Source organism: Lithobates pipiens, unplaced genomic scaffold, assembly GCF_037356315.1.
Source record: "Lithobates pipiens isolate NorthernLeopardFrog02 unplaced genomic scaffold, aLitPip1_a1.2 Scaffold_27, whole genome shotgun sequence".
NCBI classification, from domain to species: Eukaryota; Metazoa; Chordata; class Amphibia; order Anura; family Ranidae; genus Lithobates; species Lithobates pipiens.
In genome coordinates, this window is record NW_027507788.1 from 227,645,096 (window position 1) to 227,672,535 (window position 27,440).

Below are 27,440 nucleotides of genomic sequence, written 5' to 3' on the forward strand. Positions count from 1 at the left end.
TTGTTACTGCTGACGTATGCCATACATCCCTGTTACTGCTGACGTATGCCATACATCCCTGTTACTGCTGACGTATGCCATACATCCCTGTTACTGCTGACGTATGCCATACATCCTTGTTACTGCTGACGTATGCCATACATCCCTGCTACTGCTGACGTATGTCATACATCCCTGTTACTGCTGACGTATGTCATACATCCCTGTTACTGCTGACGTATGTCATACATCCCTGTTACTGCTGACGTATGCCATACATCCCTGTTACTGCTGACGTATGCCATACATCCCTGTTACTGCTGACGTATGCCATACATCCCTGTTACTGCTGACGTATGCCATACATCCCTGTTACTGCTGACGTATGCCATACATCCCTGTTACTGCTGACGTATGTCATACATCCCTGTTACTGCTGACGTATGCCATACATCCCTGTTACTGCTGACGTATGCCATACATCCCTGCTACTGCTGACGTATGCCATACATCCCTGTTACTGCTGACGTATGTCATACATCCCTGTTACTGCTGACGTATGTCATACATCCCTGTTACTGCTGACGTATGCCATTCATCCTTGCTACTGCTGACGTATGCCATACATCCCTGTTACTGCTGACGTATGCCATACATCCCTGTTACTGCTGACGTATGCCATACATCCCTGCTGCTGCTGACGTATGCCATACATCCCTGCTACTGCTGACGTATGCCATACATCCCTGTTACTGCTGACGTATGTCATACATCCCTGTTACTGCTGACGTATGTCATACATCCCTGCTACTGCTGACGTATGCCATTCATCCTTGCTACTGCTGATGTATGCCATACATCCCTGTTACTGCTGACGTATGCCATACATCCCTGCCACTGCAGACGTATGCCATTCGTCCCTGCTACTGCTGACGTATGCCATACATCCCTGCCACTGCTGAGGTATGCCATACATCCCTGTTACTGCTGACGTATGCCATACATCCCTGTTACTGCTGACGTATGCCATACACCCTGCTACTGCTGACGTATGCCATTCATCCTTGCTACTGCTGACGTATGCCATTCATCCTTGCTACTGCTGACGTATGCCATTCATCTTTGCTACTGCTGACGTATGCCATACATCCCTGCTACTGCTGACGCATGCCATACATCCCTGCTACTGCTGACGTATGCCATACATCCCTGCTACTGCTGACGTATGCCATACATCCCTGCTACTGCTGACGCATGCCATACATCCCTGCTACTGCTGACGTATGCCATACATCCCTGTTACTGCTGATGTATGCCATACATCCCTGCCACTGCTGACGTATGCCATACATCCCTGTTACTGCTGACGTATGCCATACATCCCTGCCACTGCAGACGTATGCCATTCGTCCCTGCTACTGCTGACGTATGCCATACATCCCTGCCACTGCAGACGTATGCCATACATCCCTGTTACTGCTGACGTATGCCATACATTCCTGCCACTGCTGAGGTATGCCATACATCCCTGTTACTGCTGACGTATGCAATACGTCCCTGCCACTGCTGATGTATGCCATACATCCCTGCTACTGCTGACGTATGCCATACATCCCTGCTACTGCTGACATATGCCATACGTCCCTGCTACTGCTGACGTATGCCATTCATCCCTGCCACTGCTGACGTATGCCATACATCCCTGTTACTGCTGACGTATGCCATACATCCCTGCTACTGCTGATGTATGCCATATGTCCCTGCCACTGCTGATGTATGCCATACGTTCCTGCTACTGCTGACGTATGCCATACATCCCTGCTACTGCTGACGTATGCCATTCATCCCTGCCACTGCTGACGTATGCCATACATCCCTGTTACTGCTGACGTATGCCATACATCCCTGCTACTGCTGATGTATGCCATATGTCCCTGCCACTGCTGATGTATGCCATACGTTCCTGCTACTGCTGACGTATGCCATACATCCCTGCTACTGCTGACATATGCCATACATCCCTGCTACTGCTGACGTATGCCATACATCCCTGCTACTGCTGACGTATGCCATACATCCCTGCCACTGCTGACGTATGCCATACATCCCTGTTACTGCTGACGTATGCCATACATCCCTGTTACTGCTGCCGTATGCCATACATCCCTGCCACTACTGACGTATGCCATACATCCCTGCCACTGCTGACGTATGCCATACATCCCTGTTACTGCTGATGTATGCCATATGTCCCTGCCACTGCTGATGTATGCCATACTTCCCTGCTACTGCTGATGTATGCCATACGTCCCTGCTACTGCTGACGTATGCCATACATCCCTGCCACTGCTGACGTATGCCATACATCCCTGTTACTGCTGACGTATGCCATACATCCCTGCCACTGCTGACGTATGCCATACGTCCCTGCTACTGCTGACGTATGCCATTCATCCCTGCCACTGCTGACGTATGCCATACATCCCTGTTACTGCTGACGTATGCCATACATCCCTGCCACTGCTGAGGTATGCCATACATCCCTGTTACTGCTGATGTATGCCATATGTCCCTGCCACTGCTGATGTATGCCATACGTTCCTGCTACTGCTGACGTATGCAATACGTCCCTGCCACTGCTGATGTATGCCATACATCCCTGCTACTGCTGACGTATGCCATTCATCCCTGCCACTGCTGACGTATGCCATACATCCCTGTTACTGCTGACGTATGCCATACATCCCTGCTACTGCTGACGTATGCCATACATCCCTGCCACTGCTGACGTATGCCATACATCCCTGTTACTGCTGACGTATGCCATACATCCCTGCTACTGCTGACGTATGCCATACATCCCTGCTACTGCTGACATATGCCATACGTCCCTGTTACTGCTGACGTATGCCATACATCCCTGCTACTGCAGACGTATGCCATACATCCCTGCTACTGCTGACGTATGCCATACATCAGTGACAGCAAAAGGAGACCCCCCCAAAGCCCCCTTCTGCAGCATACAAATCTTTTTTTTTCTGGTCTGCGATGTCATCCCCGGCTTCTTCTCCTTCATCTGGTGGCAGTGGCAGCATCCCTACAAAGCTGACCAGCCTGGGTGATGAAGCGCCCCCTAGGGGAAAGGGTATAAAACGACAGGCTGGGCTCATAGGAAAAACCACTGACACTGGGGATAGTGCTGGAATGAGGAGAGGGAAGAGAGGGTAGGTATTTAAAATGTATTTACATTTTTTTATGGGGGGAGAGAAAAAAATTATTGTGGGGGGGGGGTATAACTGGAGTCTCACTTCATCTTTTGTATTTTTTTTTAATCCAGGCAATGCAATGGGCTTCACCTGGTAGAAGCCTGTTGTAATCTCCTCTACAGTCTTTACAGCAGAGCTCACAGAGGCAGAGAAGGAAGCAGCACTCCGCATCAGTCAGGAGTGCAAGGAGCACACTGATAGGAGGAGAAAGGAAAAAGGGGGAGGGACAGAAGGACTTTTACTCTGCCCAGTCACAGGGTGTAGGGATGATAAGAGACCTGTGAGTGAAAGTGAAACTGCATCAGAGACAAATCAGGTCCCCATGCACTGGCTAGGCAGGGCTGTGCTGTGTAGCAGAGGTGTGTAAATCTCAGGACTGGATGGACAGAAATACAACGTCTCTGGCAGTTTCCTGTTTCAGCTGTTTGCCTGGGGGGTTCAGCTCCTTTGTAAAAAGTGAAAAGTGAACATTTACGGGATCTGTCACCCCATTGGGGACATTCCCCCCCCTCCCCCACTTCCTGTCCCGGTGACACCCATACAAGACGCAGAGAGAGTCATTGTTACCAGGACAGGCGATTAGCATTTTCAGCAATGGCGGCCCCCCCCTATGTCGTGTCTCCTTTAAATTCTGTGATGTTAATAAAGTTTTATTGTTTTTCCCGCGTTCCTCTGAAGAGCGAACTAAAACGCAGCGTTCCTTTTGTACTGATAATTATCCCTAAACATGCTAATTGATGACCGTGACCGGCCCATTCCTTCCATTGCCAGTCACCGCTAATAAGAAAATACTTCTTCAGGTCTCTGGCTGGAGGATGGCTTGGCGTCCGCCGCCGCCGCCGCCGCCGCATTCCCAACCGCCAAGCCAGATAGGAGGAATAGAAATCTGTTATTACAGGTGATAACGCTTCTTTCTCTCGGGATTTTGGGGAAAACATTTTCTAAAATAAAATAAAAAAGTCTAAATTTAGAAAGGAAGAGCGAGAGGCTGACGAGGGTCACTTACCATGTCCTGACCTACCTTCCCCCGCTAAGCAGGGATTGGCTGACATTCCAAAAAAGGACCGGCGAGGATTTCACCTCCTAACAATCTTCAATATTCACCCATCAGCCAGAACTTTATGACCAGAGAGAGGTTCAGTGAATAACATTGATCATCATACTCGTGGGGGGGGGGGGGCAATCCCGGCACGGAATGGTGAGGGGTGCTGCCATGTGCTGTAGGGTCTATTCATGCTGATGGGGATCTTTTTTGGGTGGGGGCATTAATGTTGCTTGGGAGGTCTATTTTTACTGGCGGGGGATCTGTTGTTGCTGGGGGGAGGTCTAATGTCATGGGGGGGGGGAGGGGTCAATTATTGCTGGGAGGGATCTACTGTTGAGAGAGGGAGTTCTATTGATGTCGGCTGCCAGAAGGTTCGTTGATGCTAGCTGCTGGGAGATCTATTGTTGCTGTTGGGGGCCTATTGCTGGTGTGGATCTATTGTTACTGGAGTTTTTTTTACCGGGGGTCTTTTGTAGCTGGGGGATCTATTGTTTTGTGGGGGTATATATCGGAGGGGTCTATTGTTTTCTGGAGGTGGTATTTTGTTCTGGGGTCTTTTGTTGCTGGCTGCCGGGCAACTATGTTACTGCTTTTCATGTTATTACTAGCAGGGGGATCTATTGTTGCTCAGGTGGATCTATTTTTGCTGGAGGGGGTATTTTTGTGTTGGTCTATTGTTACTGGGAACATCTGTTATTGCTGGAGGGGGTCTATTGTTGCTGGCTGCAGAGCAACTATGTTATTACTTTTCTTGTTATCATTAGCAGGGGTGTTTTGGGAGCGCTAAATACACCGCTCCCAAACCGCCCCAAAGATGCTGCTTGCAGGACTTTTTCTAACGTGCCGCCAGCGCAGCGCCCCCCAGTGTGAATGCATTCATCGCAATGAATGGGAGGCGGTTTTTCAGGCACTTTACAGGCGATATTTCTAGCGCTAAAATGACAGAAAACGTCCTCAGTGTAAAACTGGAGCACCGAATCTGGTGGATCCAGCCCAATTGTCACCTGCTCACTGATGTGGCCACCATAGGAGTCTCTGTTAAAGCAGAGCCCCAGCCTTAATCTGTATTACTACCACTCCCCCCCCCCCACACCCAGCTCCCCAGCCCTGCAGCTCCCTAGCTCTGCAGCTCCCTAGCTCCCCGGTTCCCCAGCCCCGCAGCTCCCCAGCTCTGTAGCTCCCCAGCTCCATGGCACCCCAGCTCCCCAGCCCTGCAGCACCACAGCTCCCGAGCTCCATGGCTCCCCAGCTCTGCAGCTCCCCAGCTCCCCAGCTCTGCAGCTCCCCAGCTCTGCAGCTCCCCAGCTCCATGGCTCCCCAGCTCTGCAGCTCCACAGCTCCCCAGCTCCAGACAGGCCGGGCCGACATGTACTTACATAGTTGGGCATCATTTCTATAGCTGTGCTATTCTCTCTTCTTCACACATAACATACTGAGTTCTGCACTATAAACAGTTCAATCGGAAACACAGCATGCTAGGCAGTACACAGACAGCAGGGGGCATCAGTCTGAGGTGGGATGAGGAGGCAGTGCGCTGGCTGGGAAGGTGGGGGGGGGGGGGGGTAGCGTGCTGCGGAAAGCACAAACTAACAGGAGAGAGACAAAATGGGGGCTGGGTGAACTTGGACCAAGTAGGTGCCGACAAGGGGGAACTCCGTGCAATTTGACGTGGAGCCCAGGCAGCAACGTGGTTGCATATACAAATCAAGCCTCTATTGTTCAATTACTGACCAACCCCCCACCCCCCCCCCGCCAGGTAGACATGTGCAGAATGGAAAAATTTGTTTAGTTTCGGATAGATTCAAATTTTGTTTTGTTGATTAATTTCGGAATTCATTTCGTTTCGTTTATTAATTTTCTAATGAAAAGTGATCAACCGATTCTGTGTGAAGAATAGCTGGTTGTTAAGGAGGGGGCTGGGAAGCCGGCCTCCCGCGTCCTTAACAACTGATGACTCATCAGCTGTCAGCGGGCTTCCCCACTGACGACTAAATGTAAACAAAAGAATGCCGGCAATGAAAAACTTGGAAAAAAAAACATGCGGGGTCCCCCTCCCAGTCCAGGACCTTCAGATCTGGTATGGTATTTAAGAGGAACCCCACACCAAAATTAGAAAAAATACAGCGTGGGGCCCCCCAATCCACACCAGGACCTTCAGATCTGGTATGGATTTTAAGGGGAACCCCACACCAAAACTAGAAAAAAAAACAGTGTGGGGGGTCCCCCCAATCCATACCATGGCCTTTGGATCTGGTATGGATTTTAAGGGGAACCCCACACCAAAATTAGAAAAAACTACAGCGTGGGGCCCCCCAATCCACACCAGGACCTTCAGATCTGGTATGGATTTTAAGGGGAACCCCACACCAAAATTAGAAAAAACTACAGCGTGGGGCCCCCAATCCACACCAGGACCTTCATATCTGGTATGGATTTTAAGGGGAACCCCACACCAAAACAAGAAAAAACTACAGCGTGGGGCCCCCAATCCACACCAGGACCTTCATATCTGGTATGGATTTTAAGGGAACCCCACACCAAAATTAGAAAAAAAATACAGCGTGGGGACCCCAATCCACACCAGGACCTTCATATCTGGTATGGATTTTAAGGGGAACCCCACACCAAAACTAGAAAAAAAAAAACAGTGTGGGGGGTCCCCCCAATCCATACCATGGCCTTTGGATCTGGTATGGATTTTAAGGGGAACCCCACACCAAAATTAGAAAAAACTACAGCGTGGGGCCCCCCAATCCACACCAGGACCTTCAGATCTGGTATGGATTTTAAGGGGAACCCCACACCAAAACAAGAAAAAAAAAAACAGTGTGGGGGGTCCCCCCAATCCATACCATGGCCTTTGGATCTGGTATGGATTTTAAGGGGAACCCCACACCAAAATTAGAAAAAACTACAGCGTGGGGCCCCCCAATCCACACCAGGACCTTCAGATCTGGTATGGATTTTAAGGGGAACCCCACACCAAAACAAGAAAAAAAAACAGTGTGGGGGGTCCCCCCAATCCATACCATGGCCTTTGGATCTGGTATGGATTTTAAGGGGAACCCCACACCAAAATTAGAAAAAACTACAGCGTGGGGCCCCCCAATCCACACCAGGACCTTCAGATCTGGTATGGATTTTAAGGGGAACCCCACACCAAAACAAGAAAAAAAAACAGTGTGGGGGGTCCCCCCAATCCATACCAGGGCCTTTGGATCTGGTATGGATTTTAAGGGGAACCCCACACCAAAATTTGAAAAAACTACAGCGTGGGGCCCCCCAATCCACACCAGGACCTTCAGATCTGGTATGGATTTTAAGGGGAACCCCACACCAAAACAAGAAAAAAAAAACAGTGTGGGGGGTCCCCCCAATCCATACCAGGACCTTCAGATCAGATATACATTTTATGAGGAATTTATTAGAAAACAAATATACGAAACAAAATTTGTTACTATTTCCCAGGAGGTTCGGATACATCCGAATCTCTGAATAATCAAAAACTTGGCTGAATTTATATTCATACCAAAACGAATTGCACAGGTCTACGCCCCGGGGGGACCACTGCTCTAGAGTGTCGGCTTTCAGAAAATATATCATGTAAATATTTTCAAATAAAAAAAAAAAGAAAAATGTAAGACACGGTTTTGACAGTGAAAAGAGTTACTGATTCGGACAGATTGGATCATATATATGTCATTTTTGTTTATATGTCCAGAGCTCCGCTTTACCTCCGTTCTGACTCCACGTACCTTTTTATTTTATTTTGCATATACAGTTGTGCTCATAAGTTTACATACAATTTTCAGAGAATACGAATGATAACACAATGCCGCGTATACACGATCGGACTTTCCGGCGGACCCAAGTCTGTCGGACAATTCATTCATGTGTGGGGCTCCAGCGGTATTTTTCTTCCCAAAAGTCCGGCGGACCTAGAAATAAGACTGGCTTCAAATTTGTCCGCCGGACTTGGCTTTTAGCGGACAATCCGTTCGTCTGTGTGCTGGTCCGACTAAAACCGACGCCAGGGCAGCTATTGGCTACTGGCTATGAACTTCCTTATTCTACGTCATCACGTTCGAATCCGTCTGACTTTTGGAGTGATCGTGTGTCGCCAAGTCCGTTCGTTTGAAAGCCCGGCGGACCTCAGCTGCAAACTCTGTCGAATTGTCCGCCGGGCCAAGTCCGTTGAAAAGTCCGGTCGTGTGTACGCGGCAAAAATCTTTTCTCTCACTCATGGTCAGTGATTGGCTGAAGCCATTTATTATCAATCATTTGTGTTTACTATTTTTACATCATAATCACAACAGAAACTACCCAAATGACCCTGATCAAAAGTTTACATACCCCAGTTCTTAATACCGTGAATTGCCCCCTCTAACATCAATGACGGCTTGAAGTCTTCTGTGGTATTTGTGGATGAGGCTCTTTATCTTCTCAGATGTTCCTCTTGGTAAAAGTCCTCCAGTTCCTGGAAATTCTTGGCTCGTCTTCCATGAACGGTACATCTGAGATCTCCCCAGAGGGGTCCAATGATATTGAGGTCAGGAGACTGAGATGGCCCCTCCAGAACCTTCACTTTATTCTGCTGTAGCCAATGACAGGTGGACTTGGCCTTGTGTTTTGGGTCATTGTCATGTTGGAATGTCCGAGTACCTCCCATGTGCAGCTTCCTGGCTGATGAATGAAATGTTCCTCCAGTGTTTTTTGATAACATTCTGCATTCATCTTGCCAACAATTGTGACCAAATTTCCTGTGCCTTTGTAGTTCACACATCCCCAAAACATCAGCGACCCACCTCCGTGTTTCACAGTAGGGATGGTGGACCTTTCATCATAGGCCTTGTTGACTCCTCTCCAAATGTAGTGTTTATGGTTGTGGCCAAAAAGCTCAGTTTTGGTCTCATCACTCCAAATGACTTTGTGGCAGAAGGTTGGAGTCTTGTCTCTGTGCTGTTTGGTGTATTGTAAGCGGATACTTTGTGGCATTTGTGTAGTAATGACTTTCTTCTGGAGACGCGACCATGCAGCTCATCTTTCTTCAAGTGCCTCTTTATTGTGCATCGTGGAACAGCCACACCACATGTTTTTAGAGTCCTGTATTTCACCTGAAGTTATTTGTGGGGTTTTCTTTGCATCCCGAACAATTTTCCTGGCAGTTGTGGCTGAAATTTTAGTTGGTCTACCTGACCGTGGTTTGGTTTCCCCAGAACCCCTCATTTTCCACTTCTTGATTAGAGTTTGAACACTGCTGATTGGCATTCTCAATTCCTTGGATGTCTTTTTATATCCCTTTCCTGTTTTATACAGTTTAACTACCTTTTCCCGCAGATCTTTTGACAATTCTTTTGCTTTCCCCATGACTCAGAATCCAGAAACGTCAGTGCAGCTCTGGATGGAAGGTGGAAGGGTCTTTCAGTCAGTCCAGAAACTCATTGACCTTTTATACACACTAATTACAAACAGATCACAGGTGAGGATGGGGACCTTTAATTGCCATTCTATACCCTTTGTGTCACCTTGTGTGCATGTTATCAGGACAAAATCACCGGGGTATGTAAACTTTTGATCAGGGGCATTTGGGTAGTGTCTGTTGCCATTATGATATAAAAAGAGTAAACACAAATGATTGATAATAAATGGCTTCAGCCAAACACTGATCATGAGTGAGAGAAAAGTTTTTGTGTTAATCATTCATATTCTCTGAAAAATGGCCAAGAAATCATAAATTCTGCCCGGGTATGTAAACTTATAAACACAACTGTATAACACATATTTGCCTGCTGCTGGGGGGGGGGGGGGTGCCTCTGATCTATTTATGTCTTCCACTCTTATCCTGAGATATGTCACTTTAATCACTAAAGAAAGAATGAGGAGGAGATGACATTAATAATGAATGATGGTACATCTGTGGATTGTATAATTTATTATGCTGGGAAGACGCCGAATTATCTGTGCCGAGCTGAACGTCTGGCAAAAGCCACGCATGCCGAAGCCATGAACGGATTTTTCCTATGGTGGGGGAACGATTGATTGCTGAGGGAATATTCACTTCTATGGATTTTCCTGTGCCGCTTACAGTTAGAATTCCTGCCGACATTTATAAACAGGGGCTGATTACACAATAGAGTGGTGGGGGGGGCTACTATGCATTATTTCCCCCATACTGCGCAATGACTGACAGCATACACAGATGCTTCGTCACTGAATCCAAACTGCATTTTAACCCCTTCAGTACCGGGCACTTTCACCCCCTTCCTGCCCAGGACAAGTTTCAGCTTTCGGCGCTCTCACACTTTGAATGACAATTACTCAGCCATGCAGCACTGTACCCCAAACAAAATTTGTATCATTTTTTTTGAGACGGACAGAGCTTTCTTTTGGTGGTATTTAATCACCACTGGGTCTTTTATTTTTTTTGCTATATAAGCAAAAATAATACAAAAAAATTTAAGGTTTCGTTATTTCCGTTATAAAAATTTGCAAATAAATAATCTTTCTCTGTAAATTTAGGACAAAATGTATTCCGCTACATTTACTTTGGGGAAAATAACCCAAATCTGTGTTTATTATTTAGTCTGTGTGAAAGTTATAGCGTCTGCAGACTATGGTACATATCCTTGAAAACAAATTTCTTGAGACCCCAAAAGACCCCTTTTTTGGAAAGTAGACACCCGAGGTATTTAGTAAGAGGCATGGCAAGTTTTTAGAAATTTTAATTTTATGTCACAATTAGAAAAAAATAAGAAAATAAATCTAATTTGTTTGTTTTTTCACAGATTTGTTTTTTTTTACATTTCTTTTACAATTTTCTTTTTTCTTATTTTGTTTTTGCTACATACTGTGACCAGAGCAGTGCATTGTTTACATAGTGACACTGTACTACTCTGGGGAGATGGTCCAGATTTTTTTGTTAACACTATGATTGCTAATAACAGTGATGATCACTATTATTAGCAATCATTTCTATGAATGCCATCCATTGATAGCCATTATGTACTATTGGGGTAGATGTGATTGGCCACAGATATCACATGGTACAGTGCTTCTAATCACAGAGATCACAATACTATACATAGGGTTGCCACCTTTTGTTTAAGTCAAACCCGAACACTTTAGCGCCACGCAGCAATTTTTTTTAATAGTATAAACTATACATATATTTTGCTATTGAATAACATTTCTAATCATATGAAGTTAATCACAAGAGTTCCCCTTTACATCAGAGTCCGCAGAGTTCCTCTTTACATCAGAGTCCGCAGAGTTCCCCTTTACATCAGAGTCCGCAGAGTTCCTCTTTTACATCTGAAGTCACAGAGTTCCCTTTTACTCTAAGGGGGGGGGACTCTGCAGACTCTGATGTAAGGGACGGGGTGCTCTGGGAACCCTGATTTAAGGTGGAACATTGAGAACTCTGATGTATGGAGAAGATTCTGATGTAAGGGGGAACACTGTGGCCTCTGGTTTAAAGGGGAACTCTGATGTAAAGGGTGCTCTGAGAACCCTGACTTGCCTTAGTGTATTCACTCACTCATTCCTTGGCAGTCAGCACCTTCAAATTTCCAGCCCCAACTTTCCATTTCTGAGGCACAGCGCCGGGGATTGGAGTATGGGTAGACACAGAGGGGTAGGAGTGTTTGGGGGGTGGGGTGTGGGTGGAAGCTGCAGGGAAGCCATAGTCAATCTAAATGTGTCCGGGTTTTAGGCAGTCTGAAACTCGGACCCATGATTCCAAACCCGAACTGTCCGGGTGAATCCTGGACAGGTGGCAGCCCTAACTATACAATGAATGGCTATGAATGACAGCTATTAAGTCTTACCTAAATTACGGGTTCCCTTATCTTTACAATTTTGGCCTTTTAGTCCTCTTGCAGTTTGAATATGTGATGTGAAAAGATTTGCTCTGCTAGCTGTGTGCCTAATATTAACTCCTGATTGATTAATTGCCAGATTCAACCCACACCCAACACAGTATAAAAACAAGGCCTTCTTTACGGGGGAATACATACAGGGGGCTGCACATACAGGGGGCACTTCCAAAGATGTGGGGTTCTTTACATAAGTGGCACTTCTGCCATTTGCACAAAGCAAACCACAGCAGACTGCAGGTGACCTCATTTCCAAATTATCTCACCTTCCTCTCTGAAACATGCACTCTTTACCGCTCCTCCTTTTCACAATTGTAGCCTCTCTTCTCAAACCCTCTTTTCTTCACCCCTCTTCTCCACCCCACAATCTGTAAATATCACCCTCACTTCTCCCCTCCCCCTATTACTGCACTCATCACCTCTTTCTAACTCTAAGCCCACTTGCTAACAAATACCCCAGGATACTGAAGCATGTCCCCCTCATACAAATCGTATTATCATATTACCTCCCTTACTTTTATTATTATTATTTTATAACCACTGGAGATATTTCCCCAAATCCTGGGCCTCCCTTGTTTAACTGTACCCAACACACCCATCACCATCACCCTACACCCTCTGGCAGTAGTTGCAATCTATGCAATTTAGTCTCCGTTCCTCTTCTTCCCAACGCCAGCCTCCCCTTTTCTCCTGCGCCCTCTGGAACGCTCGCTCTGTCTGCAACAAACTCACCGCTGTTCATGACCTCTTTGTCACTAATTCCTTTAAACTATTTGCTGTCACCGAAACCTGGCTCCATGAATCTGACACCCCTTCTCCTGCTTCCCTCTCCCAGGGTGGCCTTCACTGGACCCACTCCCCTAGGCCTAATGGACGCAAAGGAGGTGGAGTGGGATTCCTCTTATCCCCCCCAAAGCACCTTCCAGGTTATTCACTCCCCTCCCTCTCTTTCCCTCTCATCATTTGAAGCTCACTGTATACATCTATTCTCTCCAACTTCCCTAAGAATTGCTGTGATCTACCGGCCCCCTGGACCATTATCGACTTTCCTTGATGAGTTCTCTGCCTGGTTACCCTACTGTCTCTCTTCGGAAATTCCCACAATCCTTCTCGGTGATTTCAACATCCCTGCTAATACAAACACTCCTGCTACTTCTAAACTTCTAATGCCGCGTACACACGATCAGACTATCCGGCGGACTTCCGCCGGACAAACCACCGTAAAGTCCGCCGTACTGTTCGAACGAGCGGACCTGCCCACACACGGGACTATCCGCCGTAGTTTTGAAATGAACGGACTTGCCCACACACATGGAGGAAAGTCCGTTCATTTTCAATGTGGCTCCAGGTAGCGGGATTCGGCGGGGAGATTGACACATCGCTGGCCCCGTCACCTGGTATGGACTTAAAGGGGAAGCCCTATGCGGCAACAGAAGACCGGGCCACCGTCAGTAAAAGAGCTGGAAGAAGGAGTGGAGGCCCGGCAAGAAGAACCGAAGAGGGGGAAAAGACCCCCGAAGAGAGGGACAAGACCCCCAAAGTCGGAAGAAGACCCCCGGACCACCGCACCCTCCTTACATTGGTGGTCAATAGGAAGAATTTCCCCCTTAAAGTGGTGTTTAGAATGCCACCCTTAAAGAGAGCTAAAAAGATATTTGGTGTCATGCTGCTGGCTTTGCTAAGTGGCGCTGAACCTTGAACTCTGTATACATCATCGTATAGGTGGTTCATCAGCTACAGCTCAAGGAACCCCTACCAACCTCTGGAGGAACCCCAGAGTTCCACGGAATCCTGGTTGAGGATGGCTAGTCTAACCTCTTCATTTGACCTGTTGCAATGGGTACAGGCTTCTACTCACTCTGATGGCAACACCCTTGATCTTGTATTCTCCTACCTATGCGCTCCATGCAACTTCTCCAACAATCCTTTTCCTCTCTCCGACCATCACCTTATTTGTTTCCCTCTCTCCCTGTCTTCCACCACCTTTCCCTCCAATCGCCTAACCATCACCCGTAGAAACTTTCGCAACTTCAACTCTTCTCTTCTCTATTCTGCTACTGACCACCTCTATGACAAAATCTCTCCCCTGTCCTGCCCCAACCAAGCCACTTCCATCTACAATAAATCCCTGTCCTCCACCCTGGACCAGCTCGCTCCCCTCACTACACGCAGAATCAGGCCTCGACCCCTACAACCATGGCAAACAGATGAGACTAAAATTCTTAAAAAACGTAGTCATGCTCTTGAGTGTTTGTGGCACAAAACCAAGTCTCTCAAAGTCTTAAACCAATACAAGTCTGCCCTCCAAAAATACTACTCTTTCCTCCACACTGCCAAGCAGACCTATTTTACAACTCTTATTAACACCTTCTCATCCAACTCTCTACTTCATCCTCCACCGCCTCCACCCACTGACTCACTCACTGCCCAGGAGATTGTTAATCACTTCAAAGACAAGATTGATACAATCCGTGATGAAATCTCCCCTCTACAGGTATCTCCCCCAGTTAAGACCCCATATCAACGGGTACAATTGACACTCCCCTTATTCAAAACTGCTACTACAGACAAAGTTGCTAAACTCCTTTCTAACGCCCACCTAACCACCTTCCCCCTGGACACTATTCCCTCTCAAACACTACGGTCGCCCTCTGACTCTATACTACACTCTCTAACCCACATCTTCAATCTCTCCCTCACCTCTGGCATTTTCCCCAATGCTCGAAAACATGCACTGGTCACCCTCATACTTAAAAAGCCGTCCTTGGACCCTACCCATCCTAACAACCTACGCCCCATCTCCTTGCTCCCATTTTCCTCTAAACTCCTTAAAGGCCTGGTTTACAACCAACTGAGTGACCACCTCATTAAGAAAAACCAACTTGATCCCCTTCAATCTGGATTTCGCCCTCAACACTCCACAGAAACTGCTCTTTTAAAACTCACAAATGACCTACTAACTGCAAAAACCAACGGACACGATTCTGTACTCCGACTTCTGGACCTTTCAGTTGCCTTTGACCCTGTTGACCACCCTCTCCTCCTCAAAAAACTTCACTCCCTTGGTCTCCATGACTGTGCTCTTCAGTGGCTCTCATCCTACCTATCCCAACGCACCTTCAGTGTCACTTACAATTCTACTTCCTCCTCTCCTCTTCCCTTCTCTGTCGGAGTTCCCCCAAGGTTCTGTTCTTGGACCTCTTTTATTTTCAGTCTACACCTCTTCCCTGGGTCAGCTGATCGCCTCTCACAGCTTTCAATATCATTTCTACGCTGACGACACCCAAATCTATCTCTCCACCCCTCAACTCACTCAATCAATCTCCTCACACATCACCAACTTACTAACAGACATATCTGTATGGATGTCACACCACTTCCTCCAACTCAACTTGTCCAAAACCGAACTTATAATATTTCCTCCCCCCCCACGCGCCTCGTCCCCTGACTTCTCTGTTAAGAGTAATGGCACAACCATCCACCCATCCCCCCATGTCAGGGTCTAGGTGTTATCCCGGACTCTGAACTCTCCTTTCGGCCCCACATCCAATCACTTTCCAAAGCTTGCCACCTCAACCTCCACAACATCTCCAAGATACGCCCCTTCCTAACCAATGAAACCACAAAGCTCCTGATTCACTCCCTGGTTATCTCTCGCCTTGACTTCTGCAACTCCCTCCTCATTGGATTACCTTTGAATAGACTTTCCCCCCTTAAGCCCATCATGAATGCTGCTGCCACACTCATACACCTTACAAACCGCTCAGTGTCCGCTACCCCTCTCTGCCAATCCCTCCATTGGCTGCCACTTGCTCAACAGATTAAATTCAAAATACTAACAATAAGTTACAAAGCCATCCACAACTCTTCCCCCAGCTACATCACTAGCCTCTTCATTCCTCCCAAGACCTCCTACTCTCCAGCTCCCTCATCACCCCCTCCCAGATCTGCCTCCACCCGAGCCCATCCTCTGGAATTCGCTACCCCAATCTGTCAGACTGTCTCCAAATGTATCCACATTTAGGCGATCCCTGAAAACTTTCCTCTTCAGAGAAGCCTATCCTGCCTCCATCTAACAAATGCACTATTTTCTCCATGAGCTCATCCCCCACAGCTATTACCCTTTTGTATAACTTGACCTCCCCCTCCTAGATTGTAAGCTCTAACGAGCAGGTCCTTCTGATTCCCCCTGTATTGTATTGTACTGTCTGCCCTAATGTTGTAAAGCACTGTGTAAACTGTCGGCGCTATATAAATCCTATATAATAATAATAATAATTGTGTACAACTGTCATGTAATCACTGTGATTGGACACAGTTATCATATGATACCGGGGGGCGGCCCGGTACACCGGTGGACACAGTGGATTACAAATCGAGCCGCAGGTCAGCTGCCAGAGCGCACAGGAGCAGAACCAGGCAGCTCCTGCCCAGCCATCATATTACTGTAAGCTGGTCAGAAAGCGGTTAAACACGTGGGGGTGTACGTATGAAAATAAAATTGGTATAGCAATTCACCCAGTGAAAGTGCATGTACATTTGTTCTGTACAAATAGGGCAAAAAACAAGCAAATGTTATTAGTTTATTTCCTGTGCTGGTTGAATGTTTTTCATTGATTTAAAACAGAAAATGCCATATGTGGCCACTAGATGGTGCTAAGCATCATAAGATGATGCTATGATACTTATGCTGCGTACAAACGATTGGAATTTTGGTTGGAAAAAGCTCTGATGGTTTTCCCGACGGGATTCCGCTCAAGCTGTCTTGCATATACACGGGTCACACAAAAGTTCTCTGAACTTTCGACCATCAAGAATGCGGTGACGTACAACACTATGACGAGCCGAGAAAATTAATTTCAATGCTTCCGAGCGTGCGTCGAATTGCTTCCGAGCATGTGTAGGATTTTTGCACGTCGGAATTTGTACAGACGATCGGAATTTCCAATCTGAACTTTTTCCGACCGAAAAATTGAGAACCTGCTCTCAATCTTTTGCTGGCGGGAATTCTGCCAGCAAAAGTCCGATGGAGCGCACACACCATCACATCAGAGTCTCTCCATCACATGAGAGGTCCCCTTATCATATCAGAGGTCCGTCCATCCTATCAGAACCTCCTATCACATCAGAGATCCCCCCATCACATCAGAAGTCCCCCCATCAGATCAGAGGTCCCCCATCACATCAGAGCCCCTCCCTTCATATCAGAGCTCCCATCATGTTAGAGGTCCCCCCATCACATGAGAGATCCCCCCATCACATCAGAGGTCCCCCATAACATCAGAGGTCCCCCATCATATCAGAGCCCCCACCCATCATATCAGAGGTCCTCCCATCACATCAGAGCCCCTCATCTCATCAGAGGTCCCCCTCCATCCCATCAGAGGTGCCCCCATCACATCAAAACCTCCTATCACATCAGAAGTCCCCCCTCCCTCACATCAGAGTCTCTCCATCACATCAGAGGTCCCCTCATCACATTAGCGGACCCCCCATCACATCAGAGATCCCCCTTCACATCAGAGGTCCCCCTTCACATCAGAGGTTCCCCATCACATCATAGATCCCCCCCATCAAACCAGAGCCCCCCTCCACCACATCAGAGGTCCCTCATCACATCATAGCCCCTCCCTTCATATCAGAGCCCCCATCACGTTATAGGTCCCCCATCACATCAGAAGTCCCCCCATCACATCAGAGATCTCCCCATCATATGACAGCCCCCCCTTCATATCAGAGCCCCTGTCACGTTAGAGGTCCCCCATCACATCAGAGGTCCTCCATAACATCAGAGGTCCTTATCACATCAGAGGTCCCCCATTACATCAGAGGTCCCCATCATATCAGAGCCCCCACCCATCATATCAGAGGTCCTCCCATCACATCAGAGCCCCTCATCTCATCAGAGGTTCCCACCAGGTCAGAGGTCCACCTCCATCCCATCAGAGGTGCCCCCATCACATCAAAACCTCCTATCACATCAGAAGTCCCCCCTCCCTCACATCAGAGTCTCTCCATCACATCAGAGGTCCCCTCATCACATCAGAGGTCCCCTCATCACATCAGAGATCCCCCTTCACATCATAGATCCCCCTTCACATCAGGGGTCCCCATCACAACATAGATCCCCCCAATCAAACCAGAGCCCCCCCACCACATCAGAGGTCCCTCATCACATCATAGCCCCTCCCTTCATATCAGAGCCCCAATCATGTTAGAGGTCCGCATCACATCAGAAGTCCCCCCATCACATCAGAGATCTCCCCATCATATGACAGCCCCCCCTTCATATCAGAGCCCCTATCACGTTAGAGGTCCCCCCATCACATCAGAGGTCCTCCATAACATCAGAGGTCCTCCCATCACACCAGAGGTCCCCCATCACATCAGAGGTCCCCCATCACATCAGAGGTTCCCCCATCACATCAGAGGTCCTTATCACATCAGAGGTCCCCCATCACATCAGAGGTCCCCATCATCTCAGAGCCCCCACAATCACATCAGAGGTCCCCCTCCATCACCTCAGAGCTCCTCATCACATCAGAGGTCCCCAGAAGGTCAGAGGTCCCTCTCCTTCACATCAGAGGTCCCTATATCACAGTGAGAGCCCCCCATCACAATGAGAGGTCCCCCATCACATCAGAGGTCCATCCATCACATCAGAGGTGCCCCCATCACATCAGGTTCTGCTATCACATCAGAGCCACCTCTTATCACATCAGTGTCCCCCCATCACATCTCCCCCTCCCCCCTCCATCACGCAGTCCCCTCTTTACATCAGAGCCTTAGCTTTTGGCTCCAGCAGTGCCGCAGTGGGCGGCTGGTGGAGCAGGCCTGGAGGAGGTAGAATGCCATCCTCTCCTGAATTCTGGGGGTGGCCCTAACCATGGTGCTGACAGGCCAGCCACCAACACCATAGTAATTAACAACACTGTGTATACTGCCCTAGATTACCTCATTGGCGGTAATTGTGCTGGTGGCCAGTCTGTCTACACCATGCCAACTCATGATGCTGATCCAGAGCAAGCTCAGTCCCGTTTGCTCACAGCACCCTGAAGGAACCAAACGGCACCCAAAAGTGGTGTGGAACCCCGAATGAAAAACACTAGTATTTGAATATTAACCCCCTGATAGGTTCTGTCTAACTCAGGGTTTCTCAACCATGGTTCCCCCAGAGGTTCCCAGGGGTTCCATGGAACTCTAGGGTTCCTCCAGAGATTCCAAGGGTGTTCCTTGAGCAATGAGCAATTTCTGCCTCTCAGATAAGTTCCCACTGACACCATTGTTCTTTTTAGCTATCTGTAAGGAGGTAATTCCTCCCAATGACCACAAGTGTAAGGACCATTCATCCCACTGACCATCACACTAATGTATCGTGAGTAGTAGATATAGTCATTTTTAGCAGAGGTTCCCCGAGACCAGAAAGGTGTTTCTCAACCTTTTCTACACAGAGGAACCCTTGAAAGTCTGGTCTTAACTGAAACATCTCTGCCGCAATGGTTAGCGCTAAAGTGTGTTTGTCTCCGACCCGCCAAGACGCAGGGAGCCCAAATAATAAAAAGTGAAATGTAATTACCAGGAATTTAATTTAGCAGCCGGCTTTCATCTCGGAATGATTCTAAGGAAGAATGTGCGCGGGGAATTTAGGATGAAACAGAACAAGGTCTCCCAGCAATCCTTTTGATGTTTTAGTAATACTGTGTCACACAGATAAAGAGAATAAAAATGTTGCGGAGATCCAGGAGGGAATAACCGTCCATGAGCCCAGATTTACTTGTTGTAATATTGTTTCAGAGCGTAAGGCGTGCCGGGGAGAAGATTTGGCGTCCCCGGAGCTGGGGCTTGGCGTTGGAAGGAGGCGTAGAGTCAAAGATCAGGGTGGCTGGGATTCCGAGCTTTCAACCAAGGTTATCAAACCGTTATTGGCTAGAAAATCTTTTAAGATGGCGAGGCATGAGCGAGCTTTGGACGTTATTAGATGTAAAGCTTTTTATATTGGATCAGAATGAGAAACAGGCCGAGAGGTACGAGACAAGAAAGGCCGGTGATTTTCCAAGCAAAGGTCGTGTGCAAATTATGATGCATACCAAGTCTTCCAAAATCAGCAATTCCTTAGTAAATCTCCCGCAGACTACTGAGGAACTATTGATTTACAGGTCTTTATATAGCACTGACAATTTGCATATACTTTAAATTGACATTGTTGACTTCTCATAGTGTTTGCTCCCTCTGTCTAAGGCATGGGTGGGCAATTATTTTCCCCAAAGGGCCACATGAGAAACTAGGACTGTTGTGGAGGGCTGAGCCAACATTTATGTATTCCCTCCACTGTTGTAAATAACCCCAGCATGTGACGTCTTTTCTGCAGCAAGGCCGGCGTGTGACATCTTTTCTGCGGCAAGGCCGGCATGTGACATCACTCCTGCAGCAAGGCTGGTGTATGACATCACTCTTGCAACATGGCCAGCATGTGACATCACAATCTGCATATACTGTGACATCACTCCTATAGCTGGCATGTGACATCACTCCTACAGCATGGCCGGCATGTGACATCACTCCTGCAGCACGGCCGGCGTATGACATCACTTCTGCAGCAAGGCCGGTGTATGACATCACTTCTGCAGCAAGGCCGTGTGTGACATCACTCCTGCAGCATGGCCGGCATGTGACATCACTTCTGCAGCATGGCCGGCATGTGACATCACTTCTGCAGCATGGCCGGCATGTGACATCACTTCTGCAGCAAGGCCGTGTGTGACATCACTCCTGCAGCATGGCCGTCATGTGACATCACTTCTGCAGCAAGGCCGGCATGTGACATCACTTCTGCAGCAAGGCCGTGTGTGACATCACTCCTGCAGCATGGCCGGCATGTGACATCACTTCTGCAGCATGGCTGGCATGTGACATCACTTCTGCAGCAAGGCCATGTGTGACATCACTCCTGCAGCAAGGCTGGTGTATGACATCACTCTTGCAACATGGCCAGCATGTGACATGCCTTCTGCAGCATAGCTGGCATGTGACATCACTCCTGCAGCATGGCCTGCATGTGACATCACTTCTGCAGCATGGCCGGCGTATGACATCACTTCTGCAGCAAGGCCGGTGTATGACATCACTTCTGCAGCAAGGCCGTGTGTGACATCACTCCTGCAGCATGGCCGGCATGTGACATCACTTCTGCAGCATGGCCGGCATGTGACATCACTTCTGCAGCAAGGCCGTGTGTGACATAACTCCTGCAGCATGGCCAGCATGTGACATCACTTCTGCAGCAAGGCCGGCGTGTGACATCACTTCTGCAGCAAGTGGGACTGTGATAGGGGGGCAGACAATCAGGCGTTAACTGACACTGGCTGGGAGGGTCACTAACTGACACTGACATCGCTAGTGACACTAATACAGAGATCAGTGATAATAATGTACACTGTCACTATACTAATGACACTGGCTGGGAAGGGGATAACATCAGGTGTGATCAAGGGGTTAACTGTGTGCCTAACAAGCAGGGGCGCCCGGGTGCCGCCCCCTCTCTCCAGGCCACCCTCTATATGCAATGGATAGATTCATGCATAACATGAATCTATCTGCGGCCACCCCCTATTCATGCGTCCGACCCCTTTCAGGGAACCGGGCACATGATTTGCAGCTGCCAGAGTTTTTTTTTGAAGCACCTGATTATAGCCAGAGGCTCTAATAGGCTTCAAAATATGGTGGTTTTGGGTTGCAGAGGATGTGTCTGGAGCCCACCCAGGTGAACACTGATCCTCCTCTCGGCCAATCAGGAAGCGGGTCTGATACCCATCACCCGACTGGCTGAAAGGACAGGCAATACTATTGGACGCCTAGGGGGAGGGGAGGAGACGCACAGCGGAAGCAAGGAAGAGAAGAGCCGCCAATGCTCCTCGGATGCCCACCGCCTAGATGGTGCAGAAGGACCGACCGGCAGACAGCGTGGGGGGAGAGATTTGGTTGTTTGCCACCCCCCCCCCAAACAAAAAAACACCAATCGCCACTGCTAACAAGTGTAATGTGTGCTGCTTTTACTTTACTATCTGATTGCTTTTTCTCCTTGCTTTGCAGGAAGAAGAAACAGCCAGATTGCTGTTCGCTGTACAGTAGAGTTCTGTGTGTGATTGGTTACAGCCGATCAGCAGGTTTCAGCCGAAACCATTGGCTGAAATCTGCTGCCAAACACAGCACAGATCAGCAGGGGGCTCACGCATGCGGAAACCCGGGAGCAAACTGGCAATGTACATGTAACGTTGCTGTGCCTGCACCTGCCGCCCGCTCGCAGTATGCTTACAGTGAGCAGTCGACAGGAGGTTAAAAATTGGCACTGCCACCATTTTATTCCCCAATGTTTCTGCTCTCAGAAAATGTTTTTTTTAGGCCTAAAATGACTTTTTTAAATATTTTTTAAACATTGAAATCTCAAAAATGACTCTGGCAACCAAAGGTTTAAACTCTTCCAATCCAAAATAAATAAGTACAATTTTGGCTACAGGTACACTTTCAGCTCTGTCATCCTTATGTCAAATGATTGTTACAATTTCAGTGAACATTGTAACCAGACAAAAATATTTTGCCTGTTTCTTTTTGTCTCTGGAGTTGCTGTCGTTGGGCCCCAGCAAAGGCTCTTCTTCTTCTTCCCCAGCAATGCGCATATTGAGAAGCCCATCTTCCTACAGGGTGCGTCCATTTGCCATGCAGACAATATCCGACTGTCCCCGGCCGAAGGTACAAAGGGACCTCACATGACTGCGGCTGGTTATTAATGGCCGCAGACATGATACATTTTCATTTTTCTGCCCTTTCATGAATAATACTTCCAGCAGACAAGACCGGCTTTCATGGGAGCCAACCGAGACAATGGACCAAAGCGGGGGCAGAGGAAGGAGAGCGCACAAATGCTTTCATTGACGCAACAATTACTGCGACCGTTCATTTAGAAAACGTCAATTTTTTTTTTTTTCTCTTCTGTATTGTAAACCAAAATTCACCAATAATATGACTGAAATCAGCATTGTTATCAATAACTAGTTCATCAATAAGAACGGGGAATCTGACGTGGACGAGATTTTCCAAGACCAGGCTTTTTTTTTTAAATTTAAAACTGAGTTTAAATCAGTATTTTTTGCTAGAAAATTACTTATAACCCCCCAAACTTTACATATATTTTTTCTAAGATCCTAAGGAAGAAAATGGCGATCACTGCAATTTTTTTATGTCACGCTGTATTTGTGCAGCAGTTTTGCAAATGCAATTTTTTGCAGTTTAATTAATACTTTAATAAATGTAAAAAAACAAAACAAAAAAAACAACACTGATTATTTTTGTAAAATGTGAAAGATGATGTTACGCCGAGTAAATCGATACCTAGCATGTCGCGCTTTAAAATTGCGCACGTTCGTGGAATGGCGACAAACTGCAATGCTTAAAAATCTCCATAGGTGCCGCTTTAAATATTTTTTACAGGTTACCTGTTTAGAGTTATAGAATTGGAGTCACTAGAATTATTGCTCTCGCTCTAATGATCGCAAGGAGATAACTTGTGATGCGAATACCGTTTATCTACGTATGTGTTCGCTTCTACGCATGAGCTCGGAGGGCTGGGAGCACTTTAACCACTTGACCACCGGGCACTTAAAGAGGAAGTAAACCCCTTCAAACCACTTTGACCTACAGGTAAGCCTAGATTAAGGCTTACCTGTAGGTCCAAGCAATATCTCCTAAACCTATATGGTTTAGGAGATATTTGCCCGAAAATGGGCACCGCTGTCTACGGCGCATGCGGCGTAGACAGCGGCGCGCAGGCGCACTAAATGCGGCAAATCCAAGAATGGATTTGCCTAATTTGTCGACTCCCGTGCGCATGCGCGGGAGTGACGTCATCGTGGCTTCGCCGAATGGCAGAGGCGGAGCTGCGAGACGCGACTCCCGTGTGCATGCGCGGGAGTGACGTCATCGCGGCTTCGCCGCTGTCATTGGTCGGAGCTGCGAGACGCCACCAGCAAGATGGATGCGGCGGACTACAGGGATCAGCGGCGACTTCGCTGGCTCCTGTGTCAGGTAAGTGACACATAATGAGCTACTATGCGATGCATAGTAGTCCATTATGCTTTACCTTTGCAGGGAAAAAAAGAGGAAGTAACACCCATCAGGGTTTACTTCCTCTTTAAACCCCCTTCCTAACCAGACCAATTTTCAGCTGTCGGTGCTCTCACATTTTGAATGACAATTACTCAGTTGTGCAACACTGTACCCATATGAAAATGTTGTCCTTTTTTTCACACAAATAAAGCTTTCTTTTGGTGGTATTTAATCAACGCTGTTTTTTTTTTTTTTTATATTTTTGCGCTATAAAAGAAAAAAAGACCGAAAATTCTGTAAAAAAAATGAATTTTTCTTTGTTTCTGTTATAAAATTTTGCAAATTAGTAATTTTTCTTCATATATTTTGGCCAAAATTTATACTGCTACATATCTTTGGTAAAAAAATAACCCAAATCGGTGGATATTATTTGGTCTTTGTGAAAGTTATAGAGTCCACAAGCTATGGTGCCAGTCTCTGAAAATTGATCACACCTGAAGTACTGGTGGCCGATCTCATTTCTTGAGACTCTAACAAGCCAGGAAAGTACAAATACCCCCCAAATGACCCCTTTTTGGAAAGTAGACATTCCAAAGTATTTAGTAAGAGGCATGGTAAGTTTTTTGAAGTTGTAATTTTTCCCACAATTCTTTGCAATATCAAGATTTTCCTTTTCTTTTTTTTTCACAAAATTGTCATATTGTCAGGTTATTTCTCACACACAGCATACACATACCACAAATTACACCCCACAACACATTTTGCTACTCCTCCCGAGTACGACGATACCACATGTGTGAGACTTTTACACAGTCTGGCCACATACAGAGGCCCAACATGCAGGGAGCGCCATCGGGCGTTCTTGGAGCATAAATTACACATATAATTTCTTGACTACCTCTTACACTTTTGAAGGCCCTGGAGAACCAGGGCAATGCAAACGCCCCAGAAATTACCCAATTTTGGAAAGAAAACAATCCAATGTATAATCTATGAGGCATATCGAGTCTTTTGAACATGTAATTTTTTCTACACATTTTTGGAAAATGTGTAAAGAAAATGAAAACTCCTTTATTTTTTTACACAATGTTGTCCATTTACACAATATTTCTAACACATAGCATGTACATACGAAAAATTACACCCCAAAATAGATTCTCCTATTCCTCCTGAGTATGATGATACCACATGTGTGAGACTTTTTCACAGCGTGGCCACATACAGAGGACCAACATGCAGGGAGCGCGATTAGGTGTTCTAGGGGTATAAGTTTCAAATCTAATTTGACTACCTATTACACTTTTGTGAGGCACTCTGGTGGCATGCATGTGGCATGGATGATAACTGATGTGGCATGGATGAGCATGAATGGGGAAGGATGAGCCATGGATGGGGATGGCTGAGCATGAATGAGTATGGCCAGGTACAGCTGAGTATGGCTGGGTATAGATGGGATGGCTGGGTTCGGCTGAGTATGGCTGGGTACGACTGGGTATGGCTGAGTACAGCTGGGTACAGCTGAGCATGGATGGGGTAGATAGAATGGCTGAGCATGGATGGATGGATGGATGAGTACTGCTGAGGATGGCTGGATGGCTGAGCATGGCTGGATGGATGAGTATTGCTGAGGATGGATGGATGGCTGAGCATGGATGGATGGATGAGTATGCTGACTATGGATGGGTATGCTGAGCATGGATGGCTGAGTATGCTGACTATGGATGGGTATGCTGAGCATGGATGGCTGAGTATGCTGAGTATGGATGGTTGAGCATGGATGGATGGATGGATGAGTACGCTGAGTATGGATGGGTGAGCATGGATGGATGGATGAGTATGCAGAGTATGGATGGATGGGTATGCAGAGTATGGATGGATAGGTATGCAGAGTATGGATGGATGTGTATGCAGAGTATGGATGGGTATGCAGAGTATGGATGGATGGGTATGCAGAGTATGGATGGGTATGCAGAGTATGGATGGATGGGTATGCAGAGTATGGATGGATGGGTATGCAGAGTATGGATGGATGGGCATGCAGAGTATGGATGTGTGGGTATGCAGAGTATGGATGGGTGAGCATGGATGGATGGATGAGTATGCAGAGTATGGATGGATGTGTATGCAGAGTATGGATGGATGGGTATGCTGAGTATGGATGGGTGAGCATGGATGGATGGGTATGCAGAGTATGGATGCGTGGGCATGCAGAGTATGGATGGATGGATGGGTATGCAGAGTATGGATGGATGGGTATGCAGAGTATGGATGGGTATGCAGAGTATAGATGGATGGGTATGCAAAGTATGGATGGATGGGTATGCAAAGTATGGATGGGTATGCAGAGTATGGATGGATGGGTATGCAAAGTATGGATGGATGGGTATGCAAAGTATGGATGGGTATGCAGAGTATGGATGGGTATGCAGAGTATGGATGCGTGGGTATGCAGAGTATGATGGATGGGTATGCAGAGTATGGATGGATGGGTATGCAGAATATGGATGGGTATGCAGAGTATGGATGGATGGGTATGCAGAGTATGGATGGATGGGTATGCAGAGTATGGATGAGTGAGCATGGATGGATGGATCTGTCACTGAGCAGCGCTGTGGGCACTACACATGCAGCCCACAGCGCTGCTGCCACCGATCTCTCCCTTCTCCGCTCACACTGGAGGACATCCTACTCTCCTCTCTCTGCAGCAAGCAACTAAGTCTCAGCATCAGCAGGCAGCCGCCGCTCCGTTCACACGTAGTGTCAGAGACGCTATGGCAATAGCGTAGAGGACTCCCGAATGAATGGAAGCAAGCAAACATCCCCTGCTGCACCTCTGCGTGCCTCTGATCAGTCATCAGTAACCTGTGATTGCTGTCCATGACGTGACCACAGCCAGCTCTGCCTCTCTGCCCATATGTGATTCCTAATCCTGTGTCCCCTGGCACCCCCCCCCTCCACCCCCGTCATAGAGGCCGCTCTCCCTCCTGGCCTGTCCTGAACAACGCCAGCAGTGTCACTCAAGTGCTATAGTGCCTGGTGTCGGCGCTCCAGACTTGGTGACAGGTGGAGCCCGCCTGGGTGAGGCACCGAGGCAGGCAGAGCTTAAAATGGTTCCTTGCACATGTGCTGGCAGGATCACGTCGTCGGATGGATGCGGAGTAGTCTGCAGAGCCCCAG

At 47.5% G+C, this 27,440-nt stretch overlaps 1 protein-coding gene across 1 annotated transcript in view; it reads right to left on the minus strand.

Moving 5' to 3' along the window:
- The window catches only part of PLEKHG5 (pleckstrin homology and RhoGEF domain containing G5), a 504,862-nt gene that overhangs the window by 465,100 nt on the left and 12,322 nt on the right, over window positions 1-27,440 (minus strand). The gene's annotated exons all lie outside the window — the stretch shown is intronic.